Source organism: Amborella trichopoda, chromosome 1 (genome assembly GCF_054954075.1).
Source record: "Amborella trichopoda isolate Santa Cruz 75 chromosome 1, AtrichopodaSantaCruz75HAP2 v2.0, whole genome shotgun sequence".
Lineage (NCBI taxonomy): Eukaryota > Viridiplantae > Streptophyta > Magnoliopsida > Amborellales > Amborellaceae > Amborella > Amborella trichopoda.
Window position 1 is genome coordinate 22,943,178 of NC_142336.1, and position 19,186 is coordinate 22,962,363.

Genomic DNA, 19,186 nt, shown 5'->3' on the forward strand with positions numbered 1-19,186 from the left:
CAATACCCTAACACCCAGATCGCCCTGTTTGGTCCACCATAAAGACTTGGCCCAAAACCCAAAACTTTGGAAGGGCCCTACTAAGTCTGAAAGGGCTGCAAGACTAGAGAAGATCTAGAACAAAGCGCCCAAAATTGAAGGAAAACCAATAAGTGATCAACAACCCCAACAATAACGTCAATGCTAAGGGTCGCCTCGACACGACTCCAAGGGGGCACTAGTGACAACGACAGGGTCAGTAACGTCAAGAGGATGGTGGTTTGTCATCATTATCTTCGACATTAGGGACAATAGTGCTTATGCTGGTAGCAGTAGCATCGGTCCCTGATTGGCTCAAATTGGGGCCAATTGCTCAACATCGATATGCTCAAACTGCGGCAAAAAGCAAACATCATTACATGGGTGATTGAGGTACCATCGTTGAACGCGGGGATCAACAAGGTTGATTCTTGATTGGCTCAAATTGCCGCCAAGCACCGGACATTGGAATGCTTGAATAGAAGTGAAAAGCAACCATCATTGCATGTGCGATGGGGGCACCATCGTTGGACGTGGGCATCAACAACGACTATTCCTCATTGGTCAAAACTGCAGCCCATTGTCAAACCTAGGGATGGCTGGATTGTAGCGTAAAGTAACCATCATTGCTTGGACGAGGTTGGTAGCAATGTTGACTCTGTAAACAACCACCGCCTAGCCAAATTTTAACATGGAGATACCAGTGATAGCACCAACGCTTCTAGTAGTGTTGTTGGCCATTTGACACGCCACTGCCCGAAATCGCATCAAACATAAATCGAGGGGTTGTTTATCACACAACCTATAATCATGCCAGACGGATGACATTGGTAGCAACATCGGCAAGGTCACCCGTGGTGTTGATAACAAGCGGCCCAAATTTAATCTCAGACTTTGGACAGTGATTAAGGGGGCCATATACTTATAAATATGGACTGACCCCCCTATTTTTTGGACCGAGACTTTGGAACTACACCTAGACTTTGCCGCTTTAGAATGGAACCTTGTTGAAACCACCCACCAACCCTAAACCCCTAGACCTCGTAGGCATTCTTGAACCTCTCTAACGACAATGACCTATATTCGCCTTGCTCGGCTGATCCCAAAGGCTTGGAGAAAGTCTGCGCAGCAGCATTGATATTGAATCAGCACCGCCTATGGATGTCAGGCCTGGGGGCCTGGCTTCAAGTGTGCTCCCCCTTCATTGTCATTTAATTCATTTGATTCTATTTTGAAAACCCATTCGAAATCCCTTCTTCCTTTCCTAAAAACCACATTTTTCGATTTTTCTCATGATTTTTTGGTTTTAGTCGTATTATAAGCTGATATTGCTTGAGATTCATGCAAGGGAGGTCCTATGGCCAGTCTCTCGCTTGAGTTGTAATTTGATGGGAACAATCCCCTATCGAACTTCTTTTGATGTGCTTGGGCCCAAAAATAAAGTAGAGTTCACAACTTCTAGAAATGTTTTTTTAGTATGAACAATTTGGCACCCACCTTGGGACCCGTCAAGATTTTAAAACGACAAAATTATTGAAGTAACCCTCTGGACTTCATCCCAAAGGGCTACTGTCAAGTGGAAACTTGTCAGGGCCTTTTCCAAGTAGTCACTTGTTAGTGTGTATTTCTTGTCGCACTCATTTCCCAATGCCAATATAGAGGAGGTGGTTGCGACCAAGACCCGTTAGTGCCAGTCACGCTTATGGACTATAGAAGCCCGTGTACAAATAAGCCTTGTTTTTAAAAGCTATGGTAATGATGTCCTCTCGAACCTGAAAGAAGCATATGCGCCCCCCTACGATGTTTTATGGTCGCCCTCCAAGTTTCGTCCAATTCTGATGCGAATACAAGAAACATACACAAAATCAGTTTTGAGCCAAGATCACTGATATGTGCATCATAGCTATAACTCTACCCTCGAGGCCTATAGTAACAATGAGACTGCGACAGATATATTCAGAAGGCCAAAACTAATATGCTTATCAAATTTCAGCTCAAACAGACCTTTCTAGGTCCTAGTTTCCTAAAAAAAACGGATTTTACTAGTCACATGGGCCATCAAGAACTAATTACTATTTGTAGTAACTTTGTTTTCTAAACATGTGAGTTCTTTTGAAGCTTGTTTCTCTCTCATCTTAAGGCAGATGGAGTCCAAATTTTAGTATATTGTTCCCCTTGTCAAGACGAATGTTTTGGTGGGTGGCACGTATGGTGGGGATCCCCGGGCTAAGAAAGAAGGTTGATCGGAAACATGAAATTGCAGAATTTTTGTGCATGATATCTCTTCACTTTGATGATCATATCTCGAGATCTCAAGATCGGATAAGCCCAAGGCTGGACCCGTTGCGATCGTGACTCAGAGGGCTTCATTTTGAGGTATTATTTATTTGAGATGAAGGCCGGGAAGATGCCGTACCAATAAGATTTTAGAGACACAGTTTTCTGATCACTAGAAACCCATTATCCAGTGACCTCCATAAATGGAAAAGTAACGAAATGGGGTCGAAATCGAGGGGTTTTTGTTAAAAAATGATCACAACAACTTTGCCTTAGATTTGTGATAAAAATGGAGACCAAGGACACAACAAGGTAAGCTAGATCGAAGATAAAAAATATCTAGTTTGGCCGAAAGTTTGGAACCATAGACAAAACTTCGCCTCGCCCTAAATCACAAGCGAAACATTGCCAAAAAGTATCGAAAATGGGCCCAAACCATATGGAGATGGAAAAGCCCCTTTTTGAGGGATGAAATCATCATTTTCATTATTTGGTAAGGGCTAAAATGGTCTTCTTTGCCCAAAAATGGGATTCAAATTTTATTCATTTTGATTTTAATATTAGTCAATTAGGTTGCTTTTCGGGCTTCCACCCATGTTTATGGATCCCTTATTAAGCCTAAGGGATTCTCTTTGTAAAAGGTGGAGGATTTGATCATTTTTTATGAAAACATTTCTCCTTTGAGCTGGTGCTTGTGCTTCATTGCTTAACTTAAGAGAGAGGAGAAAGAATACTTTCACACTTTGAGCCCATACCCTAGACCATCCTAACCATACACCTTAGACCAGCCTAATCATACAGACACACACGAGGTAGGCGGCTAGGCCCTAGCCTCTCTCTCTTTCTCAATTTTCATTTTCTTCCTGATCACTGGCATCGACATGACCTTTAAGAGGAAATCATGCGAAGCTTCTTCCCTGGAGGGTGATTGGGGCTACTTTTGGTTCTAACGACCGGGGACCTTGTTTAAGGGCTTGTAGACCCTATCTTGCTAGAACTTTGAGGGAGACTAGTGGCTGGGGTTCTTGCTTAAGGGCTTTCTTCCCAACTCATCAATTCTCCAATTTGATCGATTGGTGGGGGGCATTGTTAAGGGCTTCCTTCCCACTTTAGTAGGTATTTTTGGTTCAAATAATCAGGGGCCTTGCTCAAGGGCTTGTAATCTAGTCTTGTCAGAATCAGGATTTGTCTGACAATCGAGGGCCTTTTAAAGGCTTCCTGCCCAATTCGTCAGGATTTCTTTAGTCCACTAGTAGGGGCCTTGCTTAAGGGCTTCTTTCCCACTTCAATAGATGTTGCCTTGATGGGCACGTGAACTACTACACTAGGACTCAAACTAGTTAACAAGAGGGTAACTCTTTGGGGCTTGAACCCCAATCTACCGGGTTTAATCAGGGGCTTTTTGGTGGCTATCCAGAAACTCTAAACCTTCGGCAACTGGGAACCATAATAAGATAGTCCCTTTGGGTATTGAACCCCATTCTACTGGGCTTAGTTAGGGGCTTTTTAGTGGCCATCCCAAAATTCTAAACCTTCAGCAATAAGAACCTTAATAAGACGATTACCCTTTGTGTCGAGGTACTGATCAGGCTTGACAGTCAATAGCCCAAGTTTTCTTCATGAATTGCTATGATTAATTTTATGAAGAGGACATCCTTTGGGCATATGGCCGATCTGAATTTTCATCTATATGATCTTTTTAACTTTCAGGAGCCCTTTGGAGTCTTACTTTAGTTGATGAAGCTTTTCTCAAGCTCTTTTTGGTTTCAGTTGTAGGGTGCCTTTGAGGGGCGTTGCTTCCCAAGCTACTGAAGGTTTTGGATAGTGAGTCGGCATAAGCCGCCTATCAAGGCGAGCCCTGCATCAACCTCTTTATTGGTCCAAGTGTCCATTCAGGTTTTCACTTAGACTAGGTGGAAACGATGCCACATAACGGATTTCACCAACTCCCTTTATATTAGGCTCTTTTACCCATGACTTCATGGTCACATCCGCCTGAAACCATTTTTATTTACAATGATCCTTATCGGACTTGCATCATGCCTGATTCCTATTTTCTAACGTTTTTACTCATGGCTTCATGGCCACACAAGTTTTTATTTCCAGTTTTACTCATGGTGCCCTTTCGAATTTTTACCATGCCCGATTTTTTTTCTTTTTGGGATCATTTACTAGTAGCTTCATGGCTACATCCGCCTTTATTTTTCTTTCACTTTTATGATAATATGGTGGTGGAGTGTATGATGCATGATAGGAAGGTCCCCTTATTGGTGATGGGGATGGAAGAGTGGGTTTAATGTTGGGTGCGAGACTTACTTAGGGAGACAATGGTCTTGAGTGAGACTCTAATGGTGATGATGTGGTTGACACTCTTGACTGATGTCTCTGAGGATTGCGCATGCAAAAAGGCCTTTGAGAAGCCTATTGTACGTCATTTTTGACGTACCTGCATCACTGATGCAAATAAGGAGAGGGCCAGTGATGACCTAGTTTTGCTGGTACCCAAGACACCGTCAGATCAAAGGAACACTGCAGAATAAGCCTAATACTAAGCAATCTTGGAAAAAGTACCATCACTTTACAAAGATACCTTACAACTACAACCCCGAGCTAAGGGCTTCAAAACAGTACCAGACCACCTCCGTTGCATCCAGAACATTGAAAAACCTTTAGGGAAAAAATTTAGGCTCAATCGGACTTCTTAGGAACATTTTGGGCCCAAATTATCTCGAACGGGTAGGTCATATACTATCGTGGTGTGGTCTCCGCGAACCAGTCCCCAATCATGAAGGCCATAATCTTCACATATCGGGATGACCTACAAACACTCACATATCGCTCGTTTGGAGTCGGAGCAAGCTCAAAAATCAGAAACAAGCTAGGTCTCGATGACGGGTAATTTTGATACATGGAACACACCGTGATATGACCCAAAATCAAAATTTTTCTAGAGAGAAGATGAGCTCGAAACCATGGAAATCAGAGCTTTTTTGAGAAAAGACATCTCAAAGTTCGTGAAGCAATAGCTCGAGATCTGTACATCGGATCATCATAAAGACAGGTTCGACGAGACCATATCACGAAGGTCTACAAGCTGGTATAGTTGTTACTCTCAATCTAAAGTTGGATAAATCACAAATTCCAAGGTCGAAGAAAACAAGATCGCCCGGTCACCTAAATCCCTTTTTCCGACGATCACCCGAATTCAGAAAGTACTTCAAGCAAGAACCAAAAAGGATAAACATTGGTGCAAAACGACTGTGGAAGTCTCCTCTTTAATTTGAAACCAAAATAAAGACTCGAAACACCATGGATCGCGTTACAATGACAACCAAAAGTTCACGATATAACCGGATTTCTACCTCTCAGGAAAAAGTTTGCCTCAAGACGATTAAAAGACATCAAAGTCTTCAGATCCAACAAGCATCACGACTACGATGATAGATCATCTCAATCACCACCACAAACATCTGAAAAATCTTCCAACATCTGGCTATTGCGAAAGGCCCCTCAGAGAGGGATGGTTTTGTCATTAGTATAAAAGGTTTAAGGGGCATTTTTGTCCTTATTCCTAAATTTGAGATTTTAATGTAATTTCTTTTAATTGTTTTTAAGCTTAGTTTTGAGCATCCATCCCTGTTCAGTGGGTCCTCTATATAAACAAGCTTAGGTCAATTGTAAAAAGATTATGTCATTCATTAATGGTGCCCTTTCGAATTTTTATTTCCAGTTTTACTCATGGTGCCCTTTCGAATTTTTACCATGCCCGATTTTTTTTCTTTTTGGGATCATTTACTAGTAGCTTCATGGCTACATCCGCCTTTATTTTTCTTTCACTTTTATGATAATATGGTGGTGGAGTGTATGATGCATGATAGGAAGGTCCCCTTATTGGTGATGGGGATGGAAGAGTGGGTTTAATGTTGGGTGCGAGACTTACTTAGGGAGACAATGGTCTTGAGTGAGACTCTAATGGTGATGATGTGGTTGACACTCTTGACTGATGTCTCTGAGGATTGCGCATGCAAAAAGGCCTTTGAGAAGCCTATTGTACGTCATTTTTGACGTACCTGCATCACTGATGCAAATAAGGAGAGGGCCAGTGATGACCTAGTTTTGCTGGTACCCAAGACACCGTCAGATCAAAGGAACACTGCAGAATAAGCCTAATACTAAGCAATCTTGGAAAAAGTACCATCACTTTACAAAGATACCTTACAACTACAACCCCGAGCTAAGGGCTTCAAAACAGTACCAGACCACCTCCGTTGCATCCAGAACATTGAAAAACCTTTAGGGAAAAAATTTAGGCTCAATCGGACTTCTTAGGAACATTTTGGGCCCAAATTATCTCGAACGGGTAGGTCATATACTATCGTGGTGTGGTCTCCGCGAACCAGTCCCCAATCATGAAGGCCATAATCTTCACATATCGGGATGACCTACAAACACTCACATATCGCTCGTTTGGAGTCGGAGCAAGCTCAAAAATCAGAAACAAGCTAGGTCTCGATGACGGGTAATTTTGATACATGGAACACACCGTGATATGACCCAAAATCAAAATTTTTCTAGAGAGAAGATGAGCTCGAAACCATGGAAATCAGAGCTTTTTTGAGAAAAGACATCTCAAAGTTCGTGAAGCAATAGCTCGAGATCTGTACATCGGATCATCATAAAGACAGGTTCGACGAGACCATATCACGAAGGTCTACAAGCTGGTATAGTTGTTACTCTCAATCTAAAGTTGGATAAATCACAAATTCCAAGGTCGAAGAAAACAAGATCGCCCGGTCACCTAAATCCCTTTTTCCGACGATCACCCGAATTCAGAAAGTACTTCAAGCAAGAACCAAAAAGGATAAACATTGGTGCAAAACGACTGTGGAAGTCTCCTCTTTAATTTGAAACCAAAATAAAGACTCGAAACACCATGGATCGCGTTACAATGACAACCAAAAGTTCACGATATAACCGGATTTCTACCTCTCAGGAAAAAGTTTGCCTCAAGACGATTAAAAGACATCAAAGTCTTCAGATCCAACAAGCATCACGACTACGATGATAGATCATCTCAATCACCACCACAAACATCTGAAAAATCTTCCAACATCTGGCTATTGCGAAAGGCCCCTCAGAGAGGGATGGTTTTGTCATTAGTATAAAAGGTTTAAGGGGCATTTTTGTCCTTATTCCTAAATTTGAGATTTTAATGTAATTTCTTTTAATTGTTTTTAAGCTTAGTTTTGAGCATCCATCCCTGTTCAGTGGGTCCTCTATATAAACAAGCTTAGGTCAATTGTAAAAAGATTATGTCATTCATTAATGAAATAGTGGATTAGGCTCGTTTCTACTTGTCTTTTGCTCCTAACCCATGGATGTAGCGCCAAAGAGAGGGAAAAAGTTTTAGAGAGAGAAACTACCCCTAGCTCTTGCTAGTCAAGCTGCTCCATTCTCTCTCTCCTTCTTTCTTTCTTCTCTTTCTTCACTTGTTACTTGCTCAGTGCAGTAACCCGTGCTTGTGGAAAACAGACGGTCTCGTCTCTTTCCTTTTGCATCTCTAGCGTAGACACAACAAGCCTGTGATACGACGCTCAACCCACTACCTTCAAAGTCAACCTAAAGATTCCGACCCTCAGATCATCACTCTAACTTCCTCTCCGTACAATCGAGTTGAGTTGTGAGAGATGCATACGCTTGCTCCCTCAGTCACTCGGGACGAGTCTTCCTGAGCCGATAGTTAAGAGAGTTTTAACCCTTTGGTTGCCCTGTCGCCCTAGCGCATAGTGTTTGTGCGGATATGGGAATTCTTATCACCTTTCTCCGTTATCCTTCTTTTTGTCAGCCAGCCCTTGTTCGAGCGAGCCACTATAGAGGAGTACAACATAATCCACATTCAAGCCAGCCCTCGTTCAAAGTGACGAGTTAAAAGGTTGAGGAGAGTCTGTGTCTAAACCATGCTGGTAGACATCTTGAGGGCATCGTAATTGTTCTAAGAGGGAAAATTGCCTGGGTGTGTCCGGAATGCCAAAACGAATAGGTAAGCTCCTAAACGCACCCTCGTCGTAAAATCTCTCTCTTTACTGGTTCATATCCGCATTGAGGAGAGCACACATGTAGCGTGCGTGGACCCTCCGCAGTTGTTTGACAGAGGATATTTCTCATCGTACGCACGAAGAAAAATCAGGTCCAACCAACTGGCGACTTCAATAGGGACACGCCACTACATAGTTAGCTCGGACTATTCTCAGGCAAACATCTCTCTTCTTTCACTCTCTAAAACTGTAATGGAGTCTTATTACTCCTCTTTCATCCAAGTTGGGGACTTCATCATCCCCATATTTGTGACCTCGCCCATGGAGAGCAAAATGGCGAATCCTGCTTCTTCCCTGTCCTCCTTAAGTGGCTTGCTGGCCCTACCATTCTAGTTCAGGCTAGAAAAACTAAGGGAAAAGGTGCTCGAACTCCTTCTTCCCCCTTTCTGACATCAAATGGAAATCCATTGATGTCATCTGCATGAGTGGCTCTAAAACCATCTTCTCGCATAATCACATTGTTACTGGTGGGCATCCCGCCAGTCGTAAGCTTAAAAGCGGTCCTCATTCCACTCCTCTTTGGTCGATGGGTCCCAATAAGATTACCGTCTCTATGGGTATCGAAAAGGTAACCCCACCTATATTTCACAAAGGCATCGTTGATACAAGCGCATAGCCGTACACACCACACTCTAGCGACCCCTACATCAGTCCGGTTGGCCCCAAAGCCGCCGCATTCACAATTACACACATCATGGCTGATAGTTTAACCATGACCATGATGAGATAGGAAGGCAACACCTTACCTCAGTCTCCTTACCTGTTTCGGGTCCCTATTGGCCTGAACTCATCACAAGTGGTCTTCAAGCCAATAATGCACCACTCGGGGCAGCCCAAGGGCTGGAACCAAGCGAGCACATGACTTTTGAGGTAATCAAAAGTCTTCCAAATAATTCACATGCATGCAGAAGGCCCAAAGGCCTATCCAACTAAATAGGTGGGTATTTCAAATACCCAGCCTTGCACTTCACGAGGGGTTAGGACACAAACCACTTCGAATACTGCTTCGGGCCATGCACACACTTGCAGGTCCAATGACTCTACCAGTGGAAAGAGGAAAGGAGCATTAAACATGCCCCTCACTACCCCGAAGCCGCTTAACACATGGTACTCAAAGTATTCCCTTCGAGCACCATCCTGTATACTCCTCCATCTCTATACATGCAAGCTAGCCCTCGGGGCAGCGATCGGGGCAAGATATTATCAAAGATGACCAGTTATCACTCCCCTTCTCAAAGCAAGCATATTCCTCCAAAGTCGACCACTAGATCCCTTCTTCCTGGATGTCATACATTGTAGGAGTCGATAAATTTTGCACTTATCTCCGTAGGGCAAGCTAATCGGGAAGGAAATCGAGATCGATTCCGATTTTGGGAAAATAACTAGAAATAAACAAATGAGAGAGATGAGGGTGATGCTCCGAAAACAAAGAGTAGAGTCTTCAGCCTCAGAAGACTTGCTAGAACAAAACTAGTTCTAACCATTGCAAGCCACGGAAGAACTAGAAATGAGCGACACCACTCATTGCTATGTTGTCGAGGTACAGGAAGAGGGACTCACTCCATCCGATCCGCGACCCCAAGGCCATCACGAGCAAGTAAGCGAGATATGGCCCCAAGGCCGTCTGGAGCCCGTTCAAGTTGGACGATTGCCCCAAGGCCTTCAAGCTCCAAGATCTGCAGTAATCCGTCCCCAAGGTAGCCCATAGCCATTGCTTACTCACGCTATAAGGAAATCTCAAGCTCAATTCGGACAAGCTTAGCCCGTATTGGACGAATTTCCATATAGAGGTGTGAAGAGGACCAGAATCACCCATGTTGCCGAATTATTCGAATAGGGTGAACACGTCGAGGTAATGGTAGTAAGTCATGAAGGGGATGGGCTTGCAAATCCAATGGGCCGTTTCGAGGATGTGTTGAACAATATCTTGGATAGGCTCAAAGGGCTTGAAGATGCTCGACCCACAGTGCCTTCTTATCAAGAAGAAAACTCCCCTCTTGAGCCCTAATGTGAAGAAGAAGAAAGACCCTAGCCACCTCCTATGGCCAGAACCTCAAGCCCTCTAAACCCTCCTGTCTCCTTCGATGACCAGCCCAATCTAGCCTCTCAAGCTATGCCATCGATGTTTACTCAAGAAGACATCTAGAGGATAATCAATAAAAGCATCCAAGGCTTACAAACATCGAAGGCACAAGAGAGTGTCCAATACAAGAAGCCTTACCCCGGCTTTTATTTATCGAATCCCCTTCCATCGGATATCAAATGGGAAGATTACCAGTCTTCGATGGCATGGGTTTACCCCAACCGTATGTGGCTCACTTCTTGTTAGCTTGTCAGGAATCAGCTTCAGACCCCAGACTGCTTCTTCGACAGTTTGTAGAAACTTTGATCGGGCCTGCCTTTAAGTGGTACACGCGGCTGCCCCTAGACTCAGTTCAATCCTAACAAGAAATGGGGCAGTTGTTCTACAAGCATTTTTACGAAGTGGAACTGGATGTTCAAGCAATAGAACTCCTCACAATGGCTCAAGAGATGGTTGGGTCAGTGGGCGAGTACAACCAAAGTTGGAGAGACCTTGCCATGTGCCAGAGCAATCCCATGACTGAGATTGATGCTGTACAAAAGTGTGTAAGGAACATGAAGAATGAAATCTCCTTACATGTTGAAGCTTTTAATCCTACCGCATTTTTGACATGTTCACAAAGGTAGCTAAAATCGAAAGCTGGCTAAGGCATCATGGAAGAAATAGAACTCAGGCCGTGGGGGAGCGATCCGACTCGCAATTCCACTAATAACAAAACTAACCCTCAAGGTAACCAGCAAAGGAATCCAGTCAGCGCGGCGGTCACTACCACGCCTCTTCATCCTTAATCCCTAGCTAATGTTACTCATTTATAGACATTTGACACCACTCGAGGGTTGCCACCCAGGGGTCAAGGGGAGGTCCAGTAGCAGCGGCCTCAACCACAAAATTACAATAGGTTGCCTCTACCACAAAGCTACTATCGGACAGAACAAATCATCAGAAGACTAAACCAACCATAGAGCTTGAACAAGGCATGGGTGCTAACTCTCTTGAAAATGCTGATTGAACAAGGCATGGTGAACCTTCCTGACATCAAAAATCCAGAACAGGCAAGATTCACTAATCACGCCAACTACTGTGGCTATCACCAAATGTTAGGCCACCCTATGCAAGATTGCTTCCAGCTCAAAGAGCACATCGAAGCCTTAATTCAAAAGGGGCAAATCAACTTGGAGAGCCTCAATAAGGCTTTCGAAACTCCGAAAGCCGCACATATGGTCACGGTCCAAGAAGAGTCGACCGACAGTGCCCCTGTAGCCAAATTGTCTCCTCAGATGTTCACCATCCACTGTGATGTAATGATACAACATAAAATGATCATGCCTTGTGTTCCCAAGAAACAGAAGCGGGTGGCAGAAAAAGATCAAAACTTGTGGTGCCGATATCATCAGCTGAGAGGGCATGAATTGTGTCACTGTTTCGGGTTCCGATCAGTTTTGGAGAGGTACATACGAAAAGGTGAAATAGTCATAAACAATGCATCATCCCCACTTAGAGGAAGCTCATGAAGTCAATGCCCAGCAATAGGAAGAATTCGAGCAAGTTCAAAACCATGCCCCTAGTGCCTTATAACCATCTGCCCTTTTTGATCCCAAGGGAATGCCTAGACCATGGGAAGTTTATTGCGGTCATGAGAAGATGAAATGCCTCTAGAGGGAGGCTATTCACCAAGCAAGCGTGGTACTAGCACCCCAAGCTTAAGAAACCCGTCTGCCCAAAAGTAGAGAAGAAAACAAAAAAGCTACGCAAGCACAACCCTATAATTTGAAACCCCCCCAACACATAACTAAGACGACTCTCCTTCCTCCTCTGCCTGTTCTGTATGACTTCATCTCAAGGAGAGTTCTTTTTACGGAGGGCGGACAATACATGACTGTGAGGACAATCCATGACATGTCCCATACAGGGGAGGATACAAAGGATGCCCCCATTGCTGGTTGATAAAGGTGCTATTCCTGAACAAAGGTTCAAGCTACCTGACTATTAAACTGTTGGCGCATGTCATGGCTGTATGACATTAAAACTACGCCACTCATGGTCACAATGGTACGACCTTAAAACTGCCTCCTAAAAAAAAAAAAAAAAAAGAGAAGGAGAGAAACAATCTTATTCCATAGAAAAATCTCATTCCATGACAAAAAGAGAGGCTACAGGTTATAAAGCTCATCACCTAAAAAAGACACAAAAGGAGGCAGAAGTATTCTTTGGAAATGCTTTACAGATCTTGCAAAGGATGAGGTGTTGTTTTTTTCTTTTTCACAACCTTCGACAAACAACCACCACTGGGTCTTAACACTTGGTAAGCCTTCTTAATTCAGCCATACAATCTTCAAGGTCTCTCAAAGCCACATGGTTTGCCAAATTCTCCTGATGCCACTCATCCAGCTCAACGCACTTCTTGATATATTCGAGAAATAAATCATCAATGGCCGACATTAGGGTCATCAGTTCAGAGATGCAGGCTGAGAGTTTCGCTGAAATACTTCGCCCTTCACACGAGCATAGTTGGTTTCCAAGGCCTTTAGTTGTGCAGATCTTTCCTCATCAGGAAATCGCGCTACGCCTTCTTGCTCTTATTACATGGGGGGGAGAAGAATAGCTCCAAAGGAAGCAATTCCACGGTCGACCAAACATCCAAGGTTCAATAAAGGAACAAAGCATAATAGAGAGAAAAAGAAAAGAGACCAAATCAAAGAGAAAGAGGGATCCAACCTTGAAGAGGGGCCGAACTGGTACCAGCCATTGTTGTTGATAAAACACTCGAGGCTAAAAGAGATTCTACTCAAGAACAATAGTGAAAATAGGCGCAGGCAGGAAAAAATTAGGGTTTTTACCTCCTATAAAAATCTCAAGAAAAACAAAGGAAACTATGCCTGTGTGCCCTTTTTATAATTGAAGAAGGATAGCGTATCACGTAAGCCAATAAAGTGACATGTGGCTCAGTCACATAGAAAAATGACCGGCATACAAAGTTAAGCTTCACACAGTGAAACATCACGTGATTCTGAGGTATGGAAGTACGCATGGCTTGCGAAGCGAAGCGTCACACGAGAGAAAAGTCACACGCTGTCCCGAGGAAGCACAAGCGGTGCACAAAAAAAACGTCGTTCGCTCCCAATGCAGCTGAGCACAAACACTGCACGGACTTGTCTCGCTTCGCATGCATGTCTTTGTTCACTTAAAACGGCACACACTTCTCCGAATAGACATGCGAGATATCTTCCTTGCGCTATCCGCACATACAGGACCCTCGGTGGTCAAGTGCAAAAAAAAAAAAATGGGGTTATTTGAAGCTATTTTTCAACACTTGTATCCTCGATGAGAATAAGGAGAAAGCATTTCATGACCTAGGTCCGAAGGTACCAAAATTCCTGTGGATTACGGAAGTCGTAGGTAAAAAAGCCCTGATCTAGAAGTGAAATTTCCAAAAGTCTCAGAATGGCCCAAGAAGGTTCATGATCATGCCTAAAGGTCTCCTAAGAACACTTGCCAAGTTTAGTCTCAATCCAACAAGTTTAACGTAGTGCAGACACAGAAACAATTTGAAAAATCAACCTCTATCGCCCTGAAAATGGACCTTATAACTATATCCCTCTCATCGGAGCGTCAAATGACCGTGGTGCAACTTACATTGGATCCGAAATGTTTGAAAACCTTTAGGGACCAAGTTTCGTCTTGATCAAATGTTTCTAAACCAAGTTATGGCCAAATTAACCAAAACGGGTTGGCCTCATGCTCTTATTTGGCACCTTCAATGAACCAATTTCCATCAATGGAAATTGTGTTTTTGAGTTTCAGGTTGAAATTTGGAAGGCCATATCTCTCTCGTCCTAGGTCGGATCAAGCCCAAATTTTGGGAGCATGTTCGTCTTGTCGACCCGAGCATTTCAATATGTGGCATGATCCATGTCGTGATCCAAGCTGGGAGAAAAACTAGAGAGAAGATTGGTATTTGAGGCAAGGTTGTAGATTTTCCAGTAGGAGCACACCTCGATCGAATGGCCACATCATGACGCTCGCATGTCGGATATGCCCCAAACCAGACACATTACGAGCTTGAGGTCAGAGGGTTCATTTGAGTGGAGCCTTGCACGTGATGGACGGTTAGATTCGATGCATGGTGAGTACAAAGTTTCTATAATTTCTGGCCACCAGAAACCAAACTCCAGCCAAAATACCAAATTTTGAAAAATGGTCTTTCGGACACCAAATCGAGCCACGTTCGTCATCAAACGCTCATGACAGCATGCTCGCCAAAATATAGCGAAGAAATCGTAGAAAAACATTGAGAAAAGGGTGTAATATTGAATCAAAGATCGCATGTTTCTCGTGATTTTTACATCTCGTGATCATGGCCCAAACGTCCGATCCATGGCTCGAAATAGGTATCAAAACGATCGCCTTCTCGAGCCGATCAAGAAAAGAATAATATTTTTACTGGTTGAAGACTAGAAGGATCCCAAATGGACCCTGAAAAATCATAAAGGTTGCATGGTCATGATAGGGACTTAATTGGAATTTTAAGATTTGTGGGTAAAGGGAAAAATCGTCATTTTGCCCCTATTTTCTAAATTTTCTTTAATTCATTTAGATCTTATTTTTCTACAAATAGGCTAAGATTCGGGCATCCACCCATGTTTGGATTAATTTTTTATATAAGCACGTGATGCTCACATGTAAAGGACCCTCTTCATCAATTATAATTTGGCCTTTTTGCTTGAGTTTTTGGGTCACGATTTAGAGAGAGAGGAGAGAGATGACTTAGGTGAGTACCCTTGGATGGTAGAGGTATCTTTCTCTCTCCTCTCCTCTTTCTCTCTCTTTTTCTCTCTCTTCTTTCTCTCTCCTTTTCTCTCTCTCTCTCTTATTTCTCTCTCCTCTTTCTCTCTCTTATTTCTCTCTCCTCTTTCTCTCTCTTCTTTCTCTCTATTTTTTCCTTTCTCTCTCTTCTTCTTTCCTCTCTCTGCATCTTCCTTTCTCTGCTTCTTTTCTTTCTCTCTCTTCTTCTTTCCTTTCTCTCTGCTTCTTTCCTTTCTCTCTCTTCTTCTTTCCTTTCTCTCTCTTCTTCCTCCCCCATCTTTACTCTCTCTTCTCCTTTCTGTCTCGCATGATGGGGTATGCCGGTGTGCACACTCTTTCTCTCTCTTCTCTCTCTTTGTCTGGCACGACCAAGTACACCATCATGTATGTTTTCTCTCTCTTCTCTCTCTGTCTGGCATGACAGAGTACACTGTCATGCCCCCACCCTCTGGAGGGCAACAGAGTGCAAGACCCCAACTAAAGGTAGTGAATGCCACCCAGGTGGGAGTGAGCTTAATGCTTTTTAGAAGGCAGAATCAAAGCAAACCATGAAAGAAAGCAACCACCAAACTCAAAGGCACAAAGAAATGGACAAAAATAAAACCAACTTATATATATATATACAGGATCTGAAAATTTAATTGCAATCATGTCCATGACATTATAGGCCCAATCACAAAATACAATTCTTTTAAAAAAAAAACTACATAGCCCATGCTAACAAACACTTAATAACAGGATAAGACCTTTCTTCCCAAACATGAAACTTCAACCGCCAGCCATGAATGCCTAACCGCCCGCTTTAAAAAACCGTAGGTTATCACTCTACATAAAGAAAGTCAAAGGGGTGAGCTATAAGCTTAGTAAGCAGGTCGACACCATGCATTCCAGCCTATACAATGATATTCATAAACATTGCTCAAAATTCATGCAGGTGTCACAACATGGAGTCATGAATCAGAGTTCTTTAGTAGTGGTGGAAGAAGTGTAGCTCAGATATCAGAATATCACACATCGTATGAGTTAACAGACTACTATATCTTTTCATCAAAATAACAGATCAGCAATGGAAGCAATGCACATAGTGCACACAAGCCATGCTAGTCGCCTACTCCCGAAGTAGAAGTTAATGTTACTTGGGACATCTACCTAGACTCAGGAGGTAAGACAATGACAAATGGATGACCCATTTCATAATGTCTTGATACATACACACACAATCTCTACTGTGCTTTGGAGCTTTTGATAGGCTGTGGCCTTGCAAGACACGACCCTCTCCTTATGCTTTTCAGGCGAGAGGGCGTTACACTACCAATGGGAGACCCAATGCGTAGTGTCAATATAGATCCGGGGGGTGACCCTCCAAGATATTCACATTCACATTCACATCCTATCTCCTTTCCTATCATGGGGAGTTAGGGAAGATCTTAACTGCCAACATAACTTTCTTATCTTATTAGAACAGATTGCACTACTAACGGAAGACCCGTTGTGTAGTGCCATTTATTAAATCTCAGAGTCTCATATCACACTACTAATGGATATCCCATTGCATAGTGCTTCAAATTACAGTCTTATAATATCAGATCACAACTATGCGCATGAATATCTCATGCCCAAGCATGTCTTATTACATATATTCAAGAGTTCATGACCATCCACTATATCATAAGCATGCAAATTTTAAAATTTGGCCTAACTTCCATTCCATGGGGATTTTAGAAAATTTGGCCTAACTTCCATTCCATGGGGATTTTAGTCTTGGTTCCATAAACCAACTTGAAAATTAACTCATCCACCTTTCTTTTAGAAGTAGTTTAGCCATATTCATAGACATATAGGTCAGTACACAACCTACATAAAACATATAACAGTTCTGGAATCAACTGCCACTCATATCAGTGACATATACATACAAACAGAGGCGTCATTCTCAATCCATATGGAATTTCAACATGGTTTCAAAACCAATTTTAAGTAGACAAATCCATATTTCATTTAAAATTAGTTTTAAGTCATTTGTACACAAATTGATAAGTAAAATTTTCAGTACAAAATAAGCAATAGTCTTGAAAACTGCTGCAACTAATAACAGTGGCATGTTTATTAAAAAAGAGGCATAACTTCCAAAATATGAGTAATTTCAAGATGGTTTCAAAACAAACTTTGACATAAACACATCCATATTTCTTTTAAAAGTGCTTTTAAGTCATTTAAACACAATTTGGTCAGTCAAAGGTTCAATATAAAATGAGCAATAGTCTTGAAAACTGCTGCAACTGATAACAATGACATGTTTATACGAATAGAGGCATAACTTCCCAACTATGAGGAATTTCGACATGATTTCAAAACCAAAATTTAATTATACACATTCATATTTCATTTAAAAGTGGTTTTGAAGTTATTTTGAAAGCATTTTATTAGTCAAAAATTCATTACAAGAACATGCAGGGTCCTTGGAAATTCACAGCAAAGTTTTTGGCACACCGTATGAAATAATTAATAACTTCCAAACTAAAATGGATATTAACACAAAACATTTTTCATCTGAATTTATACATACAGGGGTACTCTTTCACAGATTTTCATGACCAACAGAGTTATTTTCAGTACTTAATTCAAGATGCCAATAGGGACCACAATTCTGTAATAACACTGCACAAACAACACAATTTTACTAGCATGCAGCAATATTCCTATCAAAATCACGCTTAGAAATTGTTTAATTGCCAATCTTTAATAAAAAATATGAAAACATGAGTGTTAAATCCACTTACATGTGCTCAAATATGTCCCAAAATCCCCTGCACAGGCCAAGGTTTCCAAGCTCCCAACAAAAGCTTCTAGAGGTAGAGCTTCTAAGTGAGAAGGGAGGACGTGGGAGTGTGGGCCTAAAGCTCTTGGTGGTTTGTGAAGGGGCTTATTTATAAGAAAAGAGGGGAAGGTGGCAAGCAAGGGCTCACAGGTGGCAAATCGGGGCTACAAGTGGCATCCAAGTGGCTGACAAGGGCATAGAAGTGTCTTACATGCGCCACAAGGTACTCATGACAAAACCCTCCCGACAGCTACATTCTTCACGTATGGCGATATAACTTACACGCAAGACAACTATCTTATTCACACACGGCGGTAAGAATTACACGCATGATGGCTATCTTCTTCATGCACATCGACTATCTTCTTCACGCAAGGCAGTAAAGCTTACACGCAGGTAGGCTATCTTCTTCATGCACGATGACTATCTTCATCATGCACGATGACTATCTTCACTCTCTTCGTCAGTCTCTTATCGTTGCATGCAATCTCTGCCACGGGCATTCACTCTCTTCTTTTGCTTCTTGCCGCCGTGCATGGCGGCACCTCATTGATGCGAACTGTTGTCCTCTTACAGTCGTGCACTTCACCATGCCAAAAAATCTCGATCCTTACATCATCCCACCTTAACACAAATTTTTCCTCAAAATCATGTTTCTGCTAATTGAATAAATGGGGGTACTTATCCCTGATTTCATCTTCCCGTTCCCAGGTCGATTCTTCCTGTGAATGATATTGCCACAAAACACAGACCAAAGAAATTTTTTTATTGCATAACACCTGCACTCTTCGATCTAGTATCTCAATAGGTTGTTCAGTATAGGTCAAGTCTTCTCTGATCGAAATTGGTTCATATCTCAGAACATGGTGTTTGAACGTATTTTTCATCACCTTGGTCCCTAGTAGGAAGCAAGTCAATAAAGCCTACAAAAAAGTAGAAAATTCTCGACAGTCTCAAAATGGCCCCAAAATTTCTCAAGATCATCATCAGTACTTTAAAAGACTACCTGCCAAGTTTCATCACGATCAGACATGTCTAAGGCAGTAGACACAAAGAAACAATTTTCGAAAAATTAGCCTCTATCACCCTGAA